Below are 18,746 nucleotides of genomic sequence, written 5' to 3' on the forward strand. Positions count from 1 at the left end.
CATCTCTTTCCTTGACTTAATAGCGGAAAAGCTGGGAAAAAATATTAAGTGGCTCAATAAATATCTTTTTTTTTCCAGTGGGGGTAGGTGAGCACGTTCAACTTCATCTTTTATTGCAAGGGCCACCCACTTACATTTTCGTGTGTGTGTGTGTGTGTGTGTGTGTGTGTGTGTGTGTTGTGTGTGTGTAATATCTCCAAACTGAAATGTCGATTTAAAAAATATTAATAATAAAAAAGGAGGCGGAGGGGAAAGGCAGTGACAAGAGATGGAGATTAATTCTTTTCAGTGGCCAGTTATCTGTGACATTGAACTGTTATTTCAGATAATGGCTATTGTTCAAGGGAAAATCGCACAGTAGTGGTAGGTAGGACAGGAAAAATCCTTTGTAAATAACCTACAACCTGGTCCGAGATTCCCAGAGAGTCTGGTGCTTGAGAACCTCTAAGAGCCCCCGGTTTGCTGGCCATTGATTTCCTGCCCTTCCTCAACTTGTCCATTGTTGGAGCCTTTTTTTTAATTTAGCCATAAATTGGACCAGCTCGAGCTATGAGCTGTTCTATTTTCTTCCTGTCAGGATGAGGGATTTGTTTTATGATGCATTGTGTATTAAATACAAGTAATCTGGGGAACCGATTGCTTTCGACGGTGCGGCCTGATCAGGGGTCCTGATAACTGTTCCCCGCCCCGCCGCCATCTCCCCCCCTTGACAAAGCTGACCTGAAAGAGAGGAAATGTTGGTGGGTAAACAAAAGGGTTTGGGGTATCAATAGCAGAGCCTGCCTAAATCAAAATTTCGTGGAAAAGACTCTAAAGAGTCCTTCCCCACCTCCATCCTCTTCTCCCACCCTCTTCCATTTATTAGTATTAGTATTAGTATTTGGTTTAATATAGAGATGGAGGGGGAAAGCTGGGATCACACACGAGGGGTTGCAATGAGTGCAGTTTCGAGCGCAGGCCGGTAGATGGCGATGTGACCCGAATTAATGGGAAGCCCATGCAAGACCTTGCAGTAGCCTGGGCTGCAAAGGGAGAGAGTCCGTCAATGCCTTCCAGGTACTGGCCCCTTGCAGGGAAGAATCCAGAGGCTCGGGCCCCGCTGCTGTTCTTGCTGCTGCAGCGGCCTTACTGGCAAGTCAGTGCTTCCCGGCTCTCCGTCTCTCTCTCTCCCTCTACACCCTCCATAGTAAGTCTTTCTGCATCTTACAACCCAGTTCTGCAAAGACGAAGGGAAAATGCACCAGGGGTGGGCTTGTACCCCCCCCCATTTTTGGCTGATTTGACGGTTGGCTTCAAGCATCAAAATCCTTTCTCCTGCAGCCGGACCTGCAGGGACTATTTCTAAGCATCTTTTCCTCCCAACGCAACCCAAAGACAACAGCCCTGAGAGCAGAGAGAGAGCGCCTCTGCTCTCCCTCATACCTAAGCCAAGGGGCACAAGTAATTTATCTGGAGCCCGAAGGCTTTTGAATCGGTTTGGGGCCAGTGGATTTTCCAGCTGCAAAGAATGAAAGAAGAGGCTTTATTTCGGGAGGTCTCCAGCAAAGGACTTGCCCCCCTTCCCATCTATTAATTGATTACCTCGTTATTCTGTATTAATGGATTTTTTTTCAGTGGATTCATTACCACCTCAACGGTCGTATTTCAAAGAATCATAGTTTTGGAGATGCAAAGAATCTTTGAGATCATCTCGTGAACAGGGGTTCTTAACCTTTTTTAAACCTTTGACTCGTACTGAAGCCTATGGACCCCCTTCTCAGAATATTTTAGATACCTAAAATAAACTACAAAATATTACAAAGGAAGCCAGAGGTTAGTGAAAATAAAGATGTCATTTTTTTCCCAACCAAGTTCACAAACCCCCTGACATCTATGCATAGGTTTATGGATGCTGGGTAAAGAACCCCCGATCTAGTCAACTTGAGGCCCAGAGAGGGAATTGACCAGCCCCAAGGTCACATAGGTAATAATGGGCAGAGCCCCGGGATTAAACCTAGATAAATAACTAGCAGTTGGAAGCAAGACCTCATTCTTCTGACTTGGTCTGATACCCCTATAGAAGCGGGTGTAACCTCTTTATGGTTGAAAGAAGCCTCTGGTCATTTTAATGAGTGCCCTTTAGGGAGGAAATATAGAGCCACTGACCCACCTCAACTCATCAGAAGAAGGGAGAGGGGAAGGAAAGTGTTTGGGGTTTTCCCCCTTTTCTTTCTTCCCCCACCTCCCCTTCCTCAGGGGGCCCACTTTCTTTTCCAGTTAGCTTGTTTTTCATTAGGAGGTTTCTAAAACAATAAATAAATACAATGAGCCAAATACTACCACCAATTCCTTCTGTTCCTTGGGATTTCTGGTGAAATCTGTTTACGGTAGTTCCCAGTTACAAATTAATCTAGAAAAGCTGGTGTCTAGCAGCAGCCATCAGTCACATGCATGCTTTGTGGTGTTTAGCCCTGCCCTTGAAATGAGCTATTAAAATAATGGTTTTACTATAATCTCAAACCAGCTTTAATTCACAAAAAACTATCAGGATAGATGATCTAAATATTAAGGGGACAGACTGTAACCAACGAACAGACTTTGGGAACCCACAAAGTGGGGAGGGAGCATCTCTTTTTTTTTTCAGTATTTATAGAAAAGAATATTTTTTTCTTTAATTGTCCAAAAGGCACGATTGTTTTTCTCTTGGCAAACGAGCAATGATCATTCTATTAATTCTTATTTACAATGAATAGACATCCCAGAACTGAGAGGCCATGAGATCAGAGACTGTAGCCTGAGTGTGAGCTGATATATTCCCTAGGAGCTGTAAAGATCCCCTCTTTGGCTGATGGCAGGGGTGGGGTGGGAGAGGTTAATGTGTTTGCTTCCTGGTTTGAAAAGGGCATAAACCCTCCTCGGGCCCTTTCCTTCCTTCCCCCCCTCCCCAGCTGCCTGAACCGGGGGATCTTTAAGAGGCCCCAAGATTTCTAATAAGGCCACTTGGTCTGCCTTCATTTTCCCATTGTTTATTTAAAATAAGTCAATATATTAGTTAAAGGGGTAAGAAGTTAGTGCTGCAGTCTTCAAGTGATTCCCACAAGGGTGTAAGCTGATGCCTCTTTTAAGCCTTTAACTTCATGGTCGTCCCAGAAGTAAAAGTTCTCCTAATGGAGACCCTGTGGGCATGGTGCATTCCAGGACATCATTAAAGCAAAGGAAAGCAGCCCAGTCAAAGCCAGATGAAATAACTGCACTGTCCACTTTTAATAGGCTTCCTGTGGACAAACAGCTCTGGAACACTCTACAGAGGACAATATTTAAACCTAAGACAACTTGCTGGCAGTTTTCAGTACCATAAATGTAATAAAGTATGTTCCCATTCACCCTGACATTATGTTTTTAGTTTATAGGAAAAGGCACTTCATAACCCCAGCCTAAAAGGGAGTCAGCTTAATTCTGCAGCATTAGGGTTTCTAAAGGTGACTAAATACACACTGAGCTGCAGCCGACTTGTGTTTTAAACACATTTTTTTCTTCTTTTTTTGAGTTAGCTCGTCAAGAATGCAGAAGGGGCATTTTACATTTCTCCAGCAAAGGCCTGGGCATCCCAAATGCTGCTCAATCCCATCTCAAATAGACAAGCTGGAGGAGGAGGAGGAGGATGGAATAAACTGAGCAATTGACATTTCCCTGTGCAATAACTGCCCGTTAATTAAATTAGTTTTGTGTAGGAATATTGATGTGTTATAAAAAGTCAATGCTTCCCTTTATTGTTCGTCATGTAGTTTTTGCAAAATCTCATCTAACCAGAGTGGAGATGGGGGACAAGCAGAGGGCTGCCTTTAGGATTGGGGGGGGATTTTCTTAGGAGTTCACCCAAAGAGATGATTCTTCAGGGGTATTTATTTCTTCACTAAAACTCCTGTTCTTTTCACCTTCCCTTTCCGCCTGCCCCCCCCCCATAACACACAGGACTTCAAATTCATTCTCCCTGTCCCTTTTTTTTTCTTTCTTAGACTGATCATAATGATAAAAGATAAAGTTAAGATCAGGGAGTTAGGTCAGCTCTGTTGTAAGGTTGAGGGCTTTTTTTTTTTAAATTAGGGGAGCATTTCATTAGATATGTATTTTGCCCTTGGCAGTGAATTTTGTGAACGGGAGTAAGGGGGAGGGGGGGAGAGAGAGAGATCTCTACCAAAATGGTCCTGCATGATGTGAATTTACAAACAAAAAGGAACTGAAAAGTCTCCAACGTCAATACTGCTGGCCAGTTCTTTCCTCCCCACCACGGTTTGATGGACTCCAGTTTGGTTGTGTTTGTGTTGTGTGTGTGTGTGTGTGTGTGTGTGTGTGTGTGTGTGTGTGTGTGTTTTCCCCATAGCCAAAAAGCTGTTAAAAAGGAGAAGAGGAAATTAAAGGTAAAAAAAAAATGTAAATAAAAAATTTCCCTTGGTCTGGAAATGGGCCCGACTGAAAGCATGTTAATCTCCACCTCGGTAATTTGGTTCTCCAGGAGAAGACAGAAGCCCTGCTGCTGCGCCCTACACTTCATAAATCACATCTTTATGTGGACAAGGTCAGGGCACCTAACAGCTCAGACATGGGCCTTTTCAGAGGCTCGGAGGACTCAGGCATGTTTATTCTCCTGCACAGATCTCCGAGGAGTAGTCCAGCACGCTTCTAATTACTTTTGATTATTTTCATTTGCTGGGGTCAGTCTGGCTTGCCAGGACTGCTGGAGGGTTGATTTCCTACAAATCTTGATGTCTTTGTGGGACAGCACTGTGTGCTTTCAGAATTAGCACCCCATTATTGTACCCTACAGCTAGGAATCACTTTTAATAGACACTATGTTATAAAGGTTTCCCTAGTGCTCCATCAGTGACTTCCCTTCTTCTTAATTAACTATATGGGAGTAATTGCCATTAATCAGGCAATTTAATCTCCTATTTTTTCAAGGATGAGTACAACTGTCTTAACAATGACATATTGGAGATACAAAAATCACTGTGATATAAGACAAATGGCATCAAACTTTTTTTTAATGTGTATTTGGGAAGTAAATTTGAGCAGAAGGAAAGTGATTTCTTTTTTTCCCCTTGACTGTAAATGTACTTAATAACTGACTGGCTGTTCTTTTTTGAAACTGAGATGAAATGCTTTGGTGAGACAACAACTCTCCTAATTAAATCATAATTGTCAACCCACTATAATCCAAACTCCAATTAAGGTAGCTACTTACAAGTATTTTTCATTGAACTATTTTGATGCCATTCAAGGCTTAAGCTATTATTCGATTAGCACAAAGTGTAAATGGAAAGTCTGGACAAAATCATAAATACTCAATGAATGATATAAAATTAGATTTTTGGAAGAAACCAAAAGATCTTATAAAAGACTGTTACAGTTCCACTGGTGTTTATATGTGTACCCATGGAATTCTTTATATTAAAGAGAATGCCCAAGAAACAAGGCAAGTAAATTTCAGACATTTAACCAAAAAAAGGCGACAATTCTACAACACGTCATCAGCCTGACTACTGAGACAAGGAATATTCTTGGACCACCAGCTAAAATTCAGAATGTTGGGTTCATTTGTGCTTTTTTAAGGCCTACAGCTTAGGTGGGATGCCAGCCCCGCATCCTCTATAAACCAGCCGGTTGCTTCCTCTCCCTCACATCTGGAGCTAGATATTAATGTAGGAAATTCCTTCTGAGATTAATCCTCCCTCAATGAGATTAATTAACTCTTCTGGATGCCATTTAATATTTGACTCTTTGGAGCACACTCAATGGTTCCTGGATCAGCCATCAACATTGTGTGACCCTGGAACATCACTTAATCAAGTGGCTTCTCTTCCATTCTTGTCCTCATGGTCTAGTGGCTGGAGCAGGCGAGAAAGATTCAGAGGACTCCATCCTCATCCTGGCTCCACTCCTGACTGTGCCCTTTGGGGATAAAACCCCTGACTGCACGCTTTGGGGACAAAAGCCACTTAACCTACAGCTCTGTTTTCATCTAAATTCCATAATATAGACCTAATAAGGTTGTTGAGAAAATAAACAGTGTATTTATGGGAGGGGAGTACTTTGAGTCAGTGGCCACAAGCCAGTATTTATTGTTTTCACATCTATATGTATTCATAAAGGGGAAGAAAGGAATATGAAAAAGTTTTGGAAATACCAAAGTAAAAGGACTTAGAAGGATGTCCCCTGCCTTCACTCCCCTGCACCAATGCCCATTGTCCTAATCCTCACCCTGACCTGGTGAAGAGAAGAATTTTAAGAAAAATGTTTTCATTTCTTCAAGCTGTGCTAGCCCCAAAGATGTCAGTCTCCATCTGGCTTGCTGCTGGGCTACCTCTGTCCCACCTACAGCATTCTCTGCCAATCAGTAAGAGAAAGTCTCAAAAAGATTCAATACCAGTGGGGGCAGGGAGTTGTGGAGGACTTAATCAAGAGAATCCCAGAGGATCCTGGGAGGTGCCCAAAGAAGGCACTTCTAGAGTACAGGAGTCTGGAGCATATAGAAAGACTGCATGGAATATTGAACAGAATAGGGGGCTTAGTAGGCTTAAATTCCACCTCAGATATTGGTCAGCTGTGTTACCCTCAAGAAAGACATCTAACCCCTCTGTGTACCTGAATTCTCATCTGTAAAATGGGGTGGGGGGTGTGGTACTCCACAGCCTAGTGATAACACTTCTAAATCTATGATAATGTTGTTGTCTTCAGATGTCCTTGGCTTGGGTTTAAAAACTCTTACCAAAGAGAACTTAAAAAAAACAAACTTTACCACTTATAGTCATATACTTTGATGATCAAGAGGTGACCCAGAGCTTTTTCCTTAATGATAATTTTAGATGGACTGATCTTTTTTTTTAATATAAATCTATTTATTTTTAGTTTTCAATATTCACTTCCACAAGTTTTTGAGTTCCAAATTTCTCACCCCTCCCCCCACCCCAAGATGGCATGCATTCTGAATACCCCTTCCCCTGGTCTGCCTTCTCTTCTCTCTCCCCCCTCCCTTCTCTTATCCCCTTCCCCTTCTATTTTCCTGTAGAGCAGGATAGACTTCTGTACCCCATTTCCTGTATTTCTTATTTCCCAGTTGCATGTGAAAACATTTTTTTTAAAACATGTGTTTTTAAAACTTTGAGTTCCAAATTTTCTCCCTTCCTCCCTCCCCACCCATCCTCATTGAAAAGGCAAGCAACTCAATATAGGTTGTACATGTGCAGTTATATAAAACTCTTCCTTAGTAGACATGTTGTGAAAAACTAACTCCATTTCCCTTAATCCTATCCCGCCCTCCCATTTATTCTATTCTTTCTTTTGACCCTGTTGCTCCTCAGAAGTATTTGCTTCTGATTACCCTCTTTCCCAGTCTGCCCTCCTCTCTATCACCCCCCTGCTCTCTTGTCCCCTTCTCCCCCTATTTTCCTGTAGGGTAAGACAGATTTCCATACCCAATTGAATGTGTATGTTATTCTCTCCTTAAGCCAAATCCTATGAGAATAAGATTCCCTCATTCCCTCTCACCTTCCCCTGTTTCCCCTCCACTGTGAGAGACTTTTCTTTTCTTTTTTTTGTGAGATAATTTACCCCATTCTACCTCTCCCTTTCTTCTCCGAGTATCAGCCTCTCTCATCCCTTAATTTTATTCTCCAGATATGACCCCTTAATCTTCAACTCATCCTGTGCCCTCTATCTATATATACATACACAGAATTTTTTTCCTTCAACTACCCTAATACTGACAAAGTCTCATGAGTTACAAATATCATCTTTCCATGCAGGAATGTAAACAGTTCAATCTTAATAAGTCTCTTATGATTTCTCTTTCCTGTTTACCTCTTCATGTTCCACTGGAGTCCTGTATTTGAAAGTCAAATTTTCTGTTTAGCTCTGGTCTTTTCATCAGGAATGCTTGAAAGTCCTCTATTTCACTGAATGACCATTTTTTCCCCTGAAGGATTATACTACTTTTGCTGGGTAGGTGATTCTTGGTTGTAATCCTATCTCCTTTGCCCTCTGGAATATTATATTCCATGCCCTGCGGTCCTTTAATGTAGAAGCTGCTAAATCTTGTGTTATCCTGATTGTGTTTCCACAGTACTTGAATTGTTTCCTTCTGGCAGCTTGTAATATTTTCTCCTTGACCTGGGAACTCTGGAATTTGGCTACAATATTCCTAGGAGTTTTCCTTTGGGATCTCTTCAGGGAATCTGTGGATTCTTTCAATTTCTATTTTGCCCTCTGGTTCTAAATATCAGGGCAGTTTTCCTTGATAATTTCTTGAAAGATGATGTCTAGGCTCTTTTTTTGATCATGGCTTTCAGATAGTCCAATAATTTTTAAATTCTCTCTCCTGGATCTATTTTCCAGGTCAGTTGTTTTTCCAATGAGATATTTCACATTGTTTTCTAATTTTTCATTCTTTTGGATTTGTTTTACAGTGTCTTGATTTCTCATAAAGTCACTGTCTTCCAATTGCTCTATTCTAATTTTTAAGGAAGTATTTTCTTCAGTAATCTTTTGGACTTCCTTTTCCATTTGGCCAATTTTTCTTTTTAGGGTATTTTTCTCCTCATTGGCTTTTTGGACCTCTTTTGCCATTTGGGTTAGGCTATTTTTTAAGGTGTTATTTTCTTCAGTATTTTTTGGGTCTCCTTTAGCAAGCTGTTGACTTGTTTTTCATGATTTTCTTGCATCACTCTCATTTCTCTTCCCAGTTTTTCCTCTACTTCCCTTACTTGCTTCTCAAAATCCCTTTTGAGCTCTTCCAAGGCCTGGGACTGATTCATATTTTTCTTGGAGGCTTTGGATGTAGGAGCTTTGACTTTGTTGTCTTCTTCTGGTTGTATATTTTGATCTTTTTTCACCAAAGTAAGATATAGTCTGACTCTTTTTGCGCTGCTTGCTCATGATCCCAGCCAATTACTTGAGTTTTAAACTCTTGTTAAGGTAAGAGTCTGCTTCCAATGTGGGAGTGTACTGTCCCAAGCTTCAGGGGTTTGTGTAGCTGTTTTCAGAGATACTTGTAGGGACCTGTAAATTTTCAGTTCTTCCAAGGTGGTATGATAAGGGGTAAGGTGTTTACTCCTTTCCTGGCCTGTGACCACAAGTACTCCTTTCTGTCCTGTAACTGTGAGGAGGGGTTCTTCTCCACAGCCACTACAAGCTCCACCACGCCAGCACTCCTCCTCACCCCAGCACTGCTGCCCAGAACTGTGGCCCAGATCCAAACAGGGGCAAAGCAAGAGATTCCTGCCTCAGCACTGGCAAAGAGATCCCTGCAATCCCTCTCTGATCAGCCACTGGATTCCCCCTCAGTCTGTGGGCCAGAAGCTTGGGAAGCAGCTGCCCTGCCCAGGGCCAGGCTCTTGGGGAAGGGAGCTGAGACCCCACCTTCCTCTCTGACCACCGACAGAAACAGACTTTTCCCACTGACCTTCTAAGTTGTCTTTGGCATTCGTGGATTGAGGAGTCTGGAAACCTCCACAGCTGCCTGCAATTCAGTCCTCTGAGGCCTGCTCCAGGTCTGCTGCGGCCTGCGCGCCCACGCCGCGCTGAGCTGCGCTTCCAGCCCAGCGCGATACACCTTTCTGATCAATCATCCAGGTTGTCTTGGGCTGGAAATTTGTTTCACTCTGTCTTTTTGGGGGTTCTGCTGCTCTAGAATTTCTTTAGATCTATTTTTTACAGGTATTTGGAGGGGTTTGGGGGAGAGCTCAAGAGAGTCACTGCTTTCACTCGGCCATCGTGGCTCCGCCCCTAGATGGACTGATCTTACTGATCATCTGTGGACATTGCACTAAATTATCATAAGTATTAGTTATTAATTATATAATTATTATAACCCTTCGGTTTTCCCCAGAATTTCTACAAATGGCAACACCATCCTCTCTGTAACTCAGACTCCATATTCCAGTTATCTTCCATTCTCACTTGCTCTTCAGCCCCAAATTATTGAAGAGTCGCCACATTCTCCTCCTTCTCCGCCCTCCCCGTCCATTCAAGGCTCACCCCCGAAGCCATCTCTTACGTGGTACAGTGGTGGGAGCCAGGAGGAGTACTGGCTTTGAAGTCAAAAGATGGGTTCAGATCCTCACTTAGATCTTGAATGAGTCAATAAAAGTGTTTCCTCACTTGTAAAATGGATGAGATGGTTTCTGCGCTATGATCCTATGAGTAGCTCATTCAGTCAGTCGATGAACATTTAATAAGCACCTACTTTGTGCCAGGCACCGTGCTGAACACTGGAGATACAAAAAGAGGTAAAATCCCTCCTCATTTTGTCTTGAAATTTACTTAAATGTTAGGTTTTATTCCCCAGGAAAGCCAGGAGGATTGAAGGATGGAGGAGCCATGAGGAGGATGTAAGCCCCATGAGGACAGGGATTCTTTTTAATTTTTATATTTCTGTCCCCAACAGAACCTACCATAGTATTTTGCCCATATTGGGATGAACGACAGGTCTGTGATTTCCTCAAGGAAGATTATTCAAAGAAAGTCCCTCTACCAAAGGGCGCCACAATTACTCTATGGCTCTGTAGGGAGGTGGTTGCCTGAGGCACCAGGTAATTCAAACAAGGTCACACTGATAGTGTCCGAGACAGGATTCAAACCCAGGGCTCCTTGACTCCAAGCTGAACACTATCCATAGTCAATGGCCTCTGTGCTTTGCATTTAGGAGATGCTTCATCAGCCAGTCAACAGGAGAGCATGGAATGCCTGGCATTGGCTGGCACTGGGCTAAGCTCTACGTCTGGTGTTAGTGATTGGTCATTTTTTTTTCAGTCATGTCAAACTCTTTGTGACCCCATTTGGGGTTTTCTTGGCAAAGATACTGGAGTGGTTTGCCATTTCCTTCTCTAGCTCATTTTGCAGATGAGGAAACTGAGGCAAACAAGGTTAAGTGACTTCCCTAGAGTTGCACAGCTAATAAGTGTCTGAGGCTGGATTTGAACTCAGGTCTGCCAGACTCCCAGCCCAGTGCTGTATCCACTTCACCACCTAGCTGCTCAAGCACTAGGTATACAAAGACAAAAGGGGAAATAGTTTCTGCCCTGAATGAACTTACGTTTTAATGGAACAACAACATGTCAATGATTATATAACTTTATACTATATGAGACAGACACAAATCAAAATAATTTAACCTTTAAAGGGACTAACCAGATAAATAAACATTAGTTGTGGCCATTATATTATTACATAATAAAAGAATAACATAGAATACATTAGAATAAAAATACTGGAGGAATCAAGGAAGAGGAGACTTCTTTTAGCTGGAAGACCAAGGACTCCTGAAGAAGGTAGAACCTAAGGATGAGGATCTCAATGGGGGAATGTGGAAGGAGCTGAGGAAAGGGATGTTATTGGAGTCGGGGAGCAGGGAGAGGGTGAAAAACGGCTCTGCTAGAATTGAGGAGGCTGATGGATGGTGTGATCATGATGCTGGCAGTCAGGTATTCGTCCCTCACGGATGATGGCAAGAGAGGAGGAGGAGGGGAAGATCCCTGAGGAAGCTGGAAAGGTGGATGAGAGCAACATGGATGGGGGAAGGATGCATGAATAACTTGCATGGACTTCCAAATATGGAATTTTATTGAGAGACGGAAGTTGGGTAATAGTCCAAAAACTGCAGTAGAAAGGAAGGAATATGGCAACCTTTCCACCGTCTTTGAGAGTCCAGGGAAAGGGTGGCCTCCAATGAAGCAGGATCACCAGCAATGCAGTGTTGCTGGTGACCAAGCAGGTAGGAAGCAAGGCTTCATTTAAAGCCACAAAGAGGAAAGGAGTATTGGTTGAAAATGTCAACAATGCAAGAGACTGTTATAAAAGAGTAAGTGTTCTTAAGGACATGGTGAATTGAGCTCAAAAGATCAGTAAATCAGTTGGGATTGGTCCTGAGAAGGAGAGTTCATCAGAAGAGGGAGAAGGATTTGGAAGCTGATGGTAAAAGCTAACTACTTTCATAGGACAACAGAATGATAGATTTAGAGGTAGAAAGGAGCTGGGAGTCAGTACCCTTCATTTTATAGAGGAGGAAATTGGGGCACAGAGAGGTTACGTAACTAGTCTAGAGCCACACAGCTAGGCACTCCATCCAGGAGCACATATTAAGAAAAATGACTTGGCAGCACTTGGAAGGGTGGGTTGGAATGGGGAGAGACTGGCATTAGGAAGTCAATTTAGGAAGTCATTATAATAGTTGGAAAGGTAATAAGTGCCAGAACTAGGTAGGGCAGTGGGAATATAATGGAGGGGACAGTGGAAGAAATATTATAGGGGCAGAACTGCTGGGACTTGATAATTGATTGACTGTAGGAAGCTTGAGCAAGGGAATAATCAGAAGCAGCAGCAGCAGCAAGGTTTACAGTTGGGTGCCTGGGGAAACGGCGCTATCAGAAGAAACAGGGCAACGATAGGGAAGGAGACGTTTGTTAGATGGGTGGGGAGTGTTGGGATTGTTGGAAGGCGAGCCACTGGATGGAGACATGGCATGGATTTGGAGCTGATTTTGGAGTCAACTGAGTCTCATCCTTAGTGCACGGTGGCTCTGTGATCCTGGGCAGGTCACCATGGAACCCCTCTGTTCTACAGGCAACTGTAAAAATAAGAATTACAGGGGCGTGGCTGATCTTCTTCCATGCAAGAAATTCCTTGCACTGCTAAAATTATAGGACCAGAACAAAAATCCTCGTTGGATAAAAGACGAGATGGGTTGGGAAATCTATCCACTCTGGTGCCATGACTGAGCAGATGAGAAGAGCCGGCCAAGGACAGGGAAGCCTAAGGTAACATTGGGAAATCTATCCACTCTGGTGCCATGACTGAGCAGATGAGAAGAGCCGGCCAAGGACAGGGAAGCCTAAGGTAACATCAACTCTCAATCAATGAGCGTTTAGTAAATGCCTGCTACATTCCAGATACTGCACTAAGCACTGAGGACATGCAAAGAGACAAAATATGGTCTCTGCCCTCAAGGAGCTTAAAGTCTAATGGGTGCACACACCTCCCATAGCTTTGAGATGGTTGCTTCTCATAGTGATTAGCCAAATAGCCATTGAAGGAGTATCCTGTCTACCCATCTCTATCATGGGACAAAGAGCTGTATAAGGCCTGATTCTTGCCCTCAAATAGTTGACAGTCTTGTTGGGGAGCCAAGACCAGCTGTGAAGTTTGCAGCTATCATGGTCCAAACTTCTGTGCCTTCACTTCGGATGGGCTTTCCCTCTGAGACAACATTTTTTTGTTCCCTCAAAGGGCCTTTCGAGTCACAGAATCATAGATTTAGAGCTCAAAGGATCCTTAAAGTCACCGGGTACAATCCTGTAATTTTAAAGTTGAGAAAATTGTGGCCCCGAGAGGGGATACACTTTGCCCCAAACCACCACCAGGTTATTAAGACAAAACCAGATTTGAACCCAGGTCCCGTGACTAAAAATCCAGGGCTTGTTTTCATTGTACAGATGTGGAGAGGAGGTTTGGTTTCAATAAGGGCCCTTTGTCTCTAGCAGCAACACCCCTGATGTTTGACTTCATAAGATTTAGAAGTAGAAAGAACCATAGGGATCTCCTCCTAGCCCCAGCTCCTACTTTAGAAATGAAGTCCACGGAAAGGTACAGCCTTGCCCAGGCCATGCAGGTCCTAAAGAGGAGAGCCTGGATTCAAATCCAGGTCTTCTGACTCCAAATCAGTGACATTTCCACTGTATCCCATCGACTTAACGGGTGTTCTAAGACACAGACAGATGAGCCTTCTACTTCCTTTTTGTAGACCCAATAGCCCTAAGTCTTGGTCAACCGATTAAATGATTCAACCTTCATTGGATTCACAAAAACGTCACAAAAAGATGTCCCCAAACAAAAGGGAGTCTTTGCTTTTTTTGCCATCCAATATTCTACCACAAGGACTTTACTGATGAGGACATGATGTTGGGACTCATTGTGCATTGCTCCAGAGGCTGAAGGGATGTTCTTCTTCCTCATTTTTGCCCTTTGGAAACCCTAGCTCTCTGTAATTCTCAGTGAAAGTGTCACCTTCTAATCACAAATCTAATCACAAATGTGATTTCCCATTACCATGAGCTTCCCTTCTCCCCTTATTAATTTGTATATCATGTATATTTGTTTATCTGTATATAAATTGTTTTCCTAGGGTAGAATGTAAGCTCATTTAGAGCAGTAACTGTCTTCCCACCCTCACCCCCAATTTTCTTTGTACCTGTGCCTGGAGGCTTGCTTGGTGCTGGTTAATAATAAGTAATAATAATAATAATAATAATAATAATAATAATAATAATAATAATAATAATAATAATAGCAGTTAGAATTTATATGATATTTTAAGGTTTGTGAAGAGCTTTACAAATATTATCTAGTTTGATTTTCACAATAACACAGTGGAGTAGGTGATATTATTATCCCCATTTCACATTTGGGGAAACTGAGGCAGACAGGCTAAATGCCTTTCCCAGGGTCACACAGCCAATTAAGTGTCTAAAACCAAATTTAAACTCAGGCCTTGTGAACTCTAGGTCCAGTACTCTCTCCACAAATGCCTTGAGAAATACTTTTAAAATGAATAAATACTGTTTAAAACCAACATTTACCAATATTATTTAAAAGCCCTCTTATTTAGAGATTTCTAAATAGGATTTGGCATATTTTGTTATATTTCTTTTACAGGAGAAAAAGCAACAGAGCTCAACCATGGCTAACCTACCAATCTGTGAGTTCCCCGTTTCTCCAGGCCCAGGCATTCGATTCATGGGTGATAACGGACCACGGCTGTCTCAACTCTAAACTAAGTGGACGTAAAATCAGATGGCATATGAAATCACAGGAATTCGATTTTCAGATAAACCACAAACCTTGATGAACTCCTCTTGTTCCAGCTGAATTAACTCATCATTCTGAGGAACAGAATATTTCACAAGAAAAGGCTAGAAGGGAACTTGGAAACACAAGCTTCTTCCCCCTCACCCCCAAGCCTCCAAAGACCCCTAATGACTGTGATTTATCCTTGTTCTACTGTGAGAAAAGGAGGACTTCCTGGAGATTAGGGGAAGAATCAGCCAGGGCTCCAGAATGAGTATTCCGGTATAAAGCTAGACCACCGTTGCTTTGAAATATCACCAACATCTGGTTATGATGTCTGCTTTGCAGGATTATAAGGGGAAAATCAATAATGTTAACTTCTCATTGATGATTTCGTGATAGGGGGTGCTCCTTGTCTCCATTGGTAAACCTGGAATCCCATTTCATTAGGTCAACGAGCATATCTAGACCTGCTAAACACACTAACAGAACACAGAGAAGGCTGATAATATAGTTAGTGTGCATCACATCCTGTAACATATATCAATTGGTAAAATGTCAGAAAATCCACCCAGTTGTAAAATACTAATAAAACTCCAGGAACACAATGAAAACACACCCATTGATTTCAGCTGGGGCTGGGAGTGTATCTTTGTTGTAGGTTTAGGGAGTCAATTCTTCAACTTCAAATAAAGCCCCATTGCATCCTGTCTGTAAACTCCAAAATTAAGTATTGGTCATTTTCCGAGATGCAGATTCTGAAAGGCATTTGGTTTTTGGCAGGTAATCCTTGGCTAGGAAACAATTTGCAGCCTTAAAATGTAGCACCTCACTGTGAGCAGGATTGCTGCTAGCTAGAATAGAAGAGGAATGTTGGAGGGGGAGGAAAGAGAGGGGAATAGACACTGCCTTAAAGGCTTAGGATTTCTTTGTTGCCAAAGTGGTCTAATTTGTCTCCTTGTAAATAGCCAGGTTATGGAGAAAATCAAAATTAAATTTATAATAGTAATACTTCCAGGATAGCATGATGGAATGGATAGAGAATTGACCTCAGTGTCAGGAAGACCTGGGTGCAAATCCTGCCTTGTGACACACTGCCTTTGACCACTGGCCAATCAACTTAACCTCTTGGTACCTCCAGGCAAAATTCGAAGACTTTCTAAATTACAGAGTTATTGCTGGCTTTCAACAGTACAGGCAATTTATTCCCCATCAGGAGTTCCCCAGAGCAATAAAATCATAAGTGGCATCATCCCCATCATTAACTCACATTTATATATCACTTGGAGGTTTGGGAAGTGCTTTGCATACATTATCTCTGAACAGGTGGGTGCAGTCATTATCATTGTTTTACAAATGAGATAACAGAGTGGGAGGGGTCCTTGACTCCAAGCCCAAGAAGCCAATGTTCGTCTCTCAATTTGTAGGAAAAGGAACTGGGTGTAGAAGACTCCCAAGTGAGGAAACTCCTACCCATGCGGGTAGCCACCTTCTCTGCAATTTATATTAGATGTTGCCTAGGGTATTGAGAATAAGTGACTTGTCCCCGGTCACAGAGGCTAGACGTGAATAAAGGTTTTCTTGGCATCTAGGAGCCTTAAAAAAAATTATTATTCACCACTACATGTTTCCTACATCTAGCAATGTGAATCAAATTAAAATGAAGAATTCAGGATTAGGAACATTGAGAACAGCTAGAGGTCCTGGCCTCGAATCACTTCTTTCACTGTGAAGTTATGGAGAGCCAGGACCACATAGAGTACTGGCTCTGGAGTTCAGATCTGGCCTCAGACATGCACTACTTGTGTGACCCTGGGCAAGTCACTTAACCTCTGTCTTCCTCAGTTTCCTCATTTGTAAAATAGGAATACTAACAGCACCCAGCTCTGTGTTGTTATAAAAATCAAATGAGATAATATTTGCAAAGCACTTAGCACAGTGCCTGTCACATCACAAGTGCTTAGTAAATGCTTCTTTCCTTTTCTCCTTTCCTTTCCTTCCTTCCCCATCTCTTTCCTTCCTTTGTCCTTCTTTCTCTCTTTCTTTCCTTCTCTCCTTCTCCTCTTTCTTTCCTCTTCCTCTTTCTTTCCTTTTTTTTCCTTCTCTTTTCTTCCTTTCCCTTTTCTTTTTTCCTTTCTTTTTCATTCTTCCTTCTCTTCTTTCCTTCCTTCCTTCCTTCCTTCCTTCCTTCCTTCCTTCCTTCCTTCCTTCCTTCCTTCCTTCCTTCCTTCCTTCCAAGTCTCATACATCTTTAAACATAGAGCCTGGCCTATTGCAAATACTCAGTAAATGTCGCTGAATGGATCCAGGAAAGAAGTCTGCACTCCACATTCCAATATTCCTCTCCTTAACCTTACTGTGTTTTGCTCTAGGTAGAATTCTTAATATTAATATGAACATGCACTAACAACCTCTACATGCATTTTCACTATGATTTTTATAGGAAAGTGAAGCACCTATTTTTAATTTTTTTTCTCTCTCACGGGCACATCCATCTGTTCAGACAGGTAGCCATTGCAGTATCAGAGGACCTAGAAAGGAAATACCACAGAGCTTGGGGAAACAACCAAAAGGAGGGTAGAAATGCCATTGCCCCGATGATTTCATGATAAGCTGGTAACCTGGGGAGATATGATGGAATCTTTTCCCCAGTGGAAATTCCCACAGCTAGGGAGGGAAGAGAGAAGGAAACACACAAAGAGAAAGAAAAAAGCTCTATTATATCACCAGAAGTTCGCAGAAGGATCATAAAATAAAACAAAATAAGCCTAGGGCCAAAAGTAAATCTGAGCAACTTTTGACTTAGAAATGGGTGATCAAGGGTACTCCCTTCTGCTTAGCAAAAGCAACAATAGGGGCAGCTATGTGGCACAGTGGATAGAGCCCCGGCCCGAGATTCAGGTAGGACCTGAGTTCAAATCTGGCCTCAGACATATAACACTTACTAGCTGTGTGACCCTGGGCAAGTCACTTAACCTAACCAAAAAAAAAAAAGAAAAAGCAACAGTAAAAATGGATTTCTCATGTTCACTTAAGTGAATTGCAATTAGACGATAATAATTTTAAGAACTCAAACTTTTAAGTTATAAATCTCTTTGGTTATAGAAATTCATCTCACATAGAACAAAAAGGAAGGAGGGTGGAAAATAATAATTTTCTTTCTATTTGTTTCACAATAATAATACTAATAATATTGCTGCTACTGCTGCTTCTACTACTCCTACTACTTCCACTACTATTATTATTATTACTACTACTACTACCACTACTATTATTGCTGCTGCTGCTACTACTACCATACTACTACTACTACCTAGCATTTATATAGCATTTTAAGACTTGCAAAGTAGTACATGTATCTCATTTAATCCTAATAATCTTGTGAAGTAGGTATAATTGTCAACTCCATTTTACAGATGAGGAAACTGAGGCTGAGTCTGGTGAGGCTTATGGATTCATAAAAAGCAGAATTATAACTGAAAACAATTGCATTGAAATATACTTCCTAAAATATTTTTAAAAACAAATTCACGGTCTCCAAGTTAAGAACTCCTGCTCCAGAGCTTATGCTATGCATACATTTGAGGGTCTAAACAATGGGGGTCCAAAGTATCCTTTTACCCTTCCTTATATAATAATAGCTAATATTTCTATAGCATTTTCTATGTGCCAGACACTGTGCTAAGTGTTTTCCAATTATTATCTTTTTTGATCCTCAGCACGCCCTTAGGAGGTAGGTACTAGTATGATCCCCATTTTACAGTTCAGGAAACTGAGGCAAACTGAGATCAAGTTACTTGACCAGGGACACACAGCTAGTAAGTGTCTGAGGTCGGATTTGAACTCAGATCTTTCTGACTCCAGGCCCAGAGCTCTGTCTACTGTGTCACCTGGAGAACAGGGACTATCTTTTACCTTTCTTTCTATCCCCA

At 42.0% G+C, this 18,746-nt stretch overlaps 1 protein-coding gene across 5 annotated transcripts in view; it reads right to left on the reverse strand.

Moving 5' to 3' along the window:
- Nucleotides 1-18,746, reverse strand: part of MECOM (MDS1 and EVI1 complex locus) — a 686,935-nt gene that overhangs the window by 78,711 nt on the left and 589,478 nt on the right. The gene's annotated exons all lie outside the window — the stretch shown is intronic.

This window comes from Phascolarctos cinereus, unplaced genomic scaffold (assembly GCF_003287225.1).
Source record: "Phascolarctos cinereus isolate Bilbo 61053 unplaced genomic scaffold, phaCin_HiC Scaffold_7;HRSCAF=346, whole genome shotgun sequence".
Taxonomy (NCBI): Eukaryota; Metazoa; Chordata; class Mammalia; order Diprotodontia; family Phascolarctidae; genus Phascolarctos; species Phascolarctos cinereus.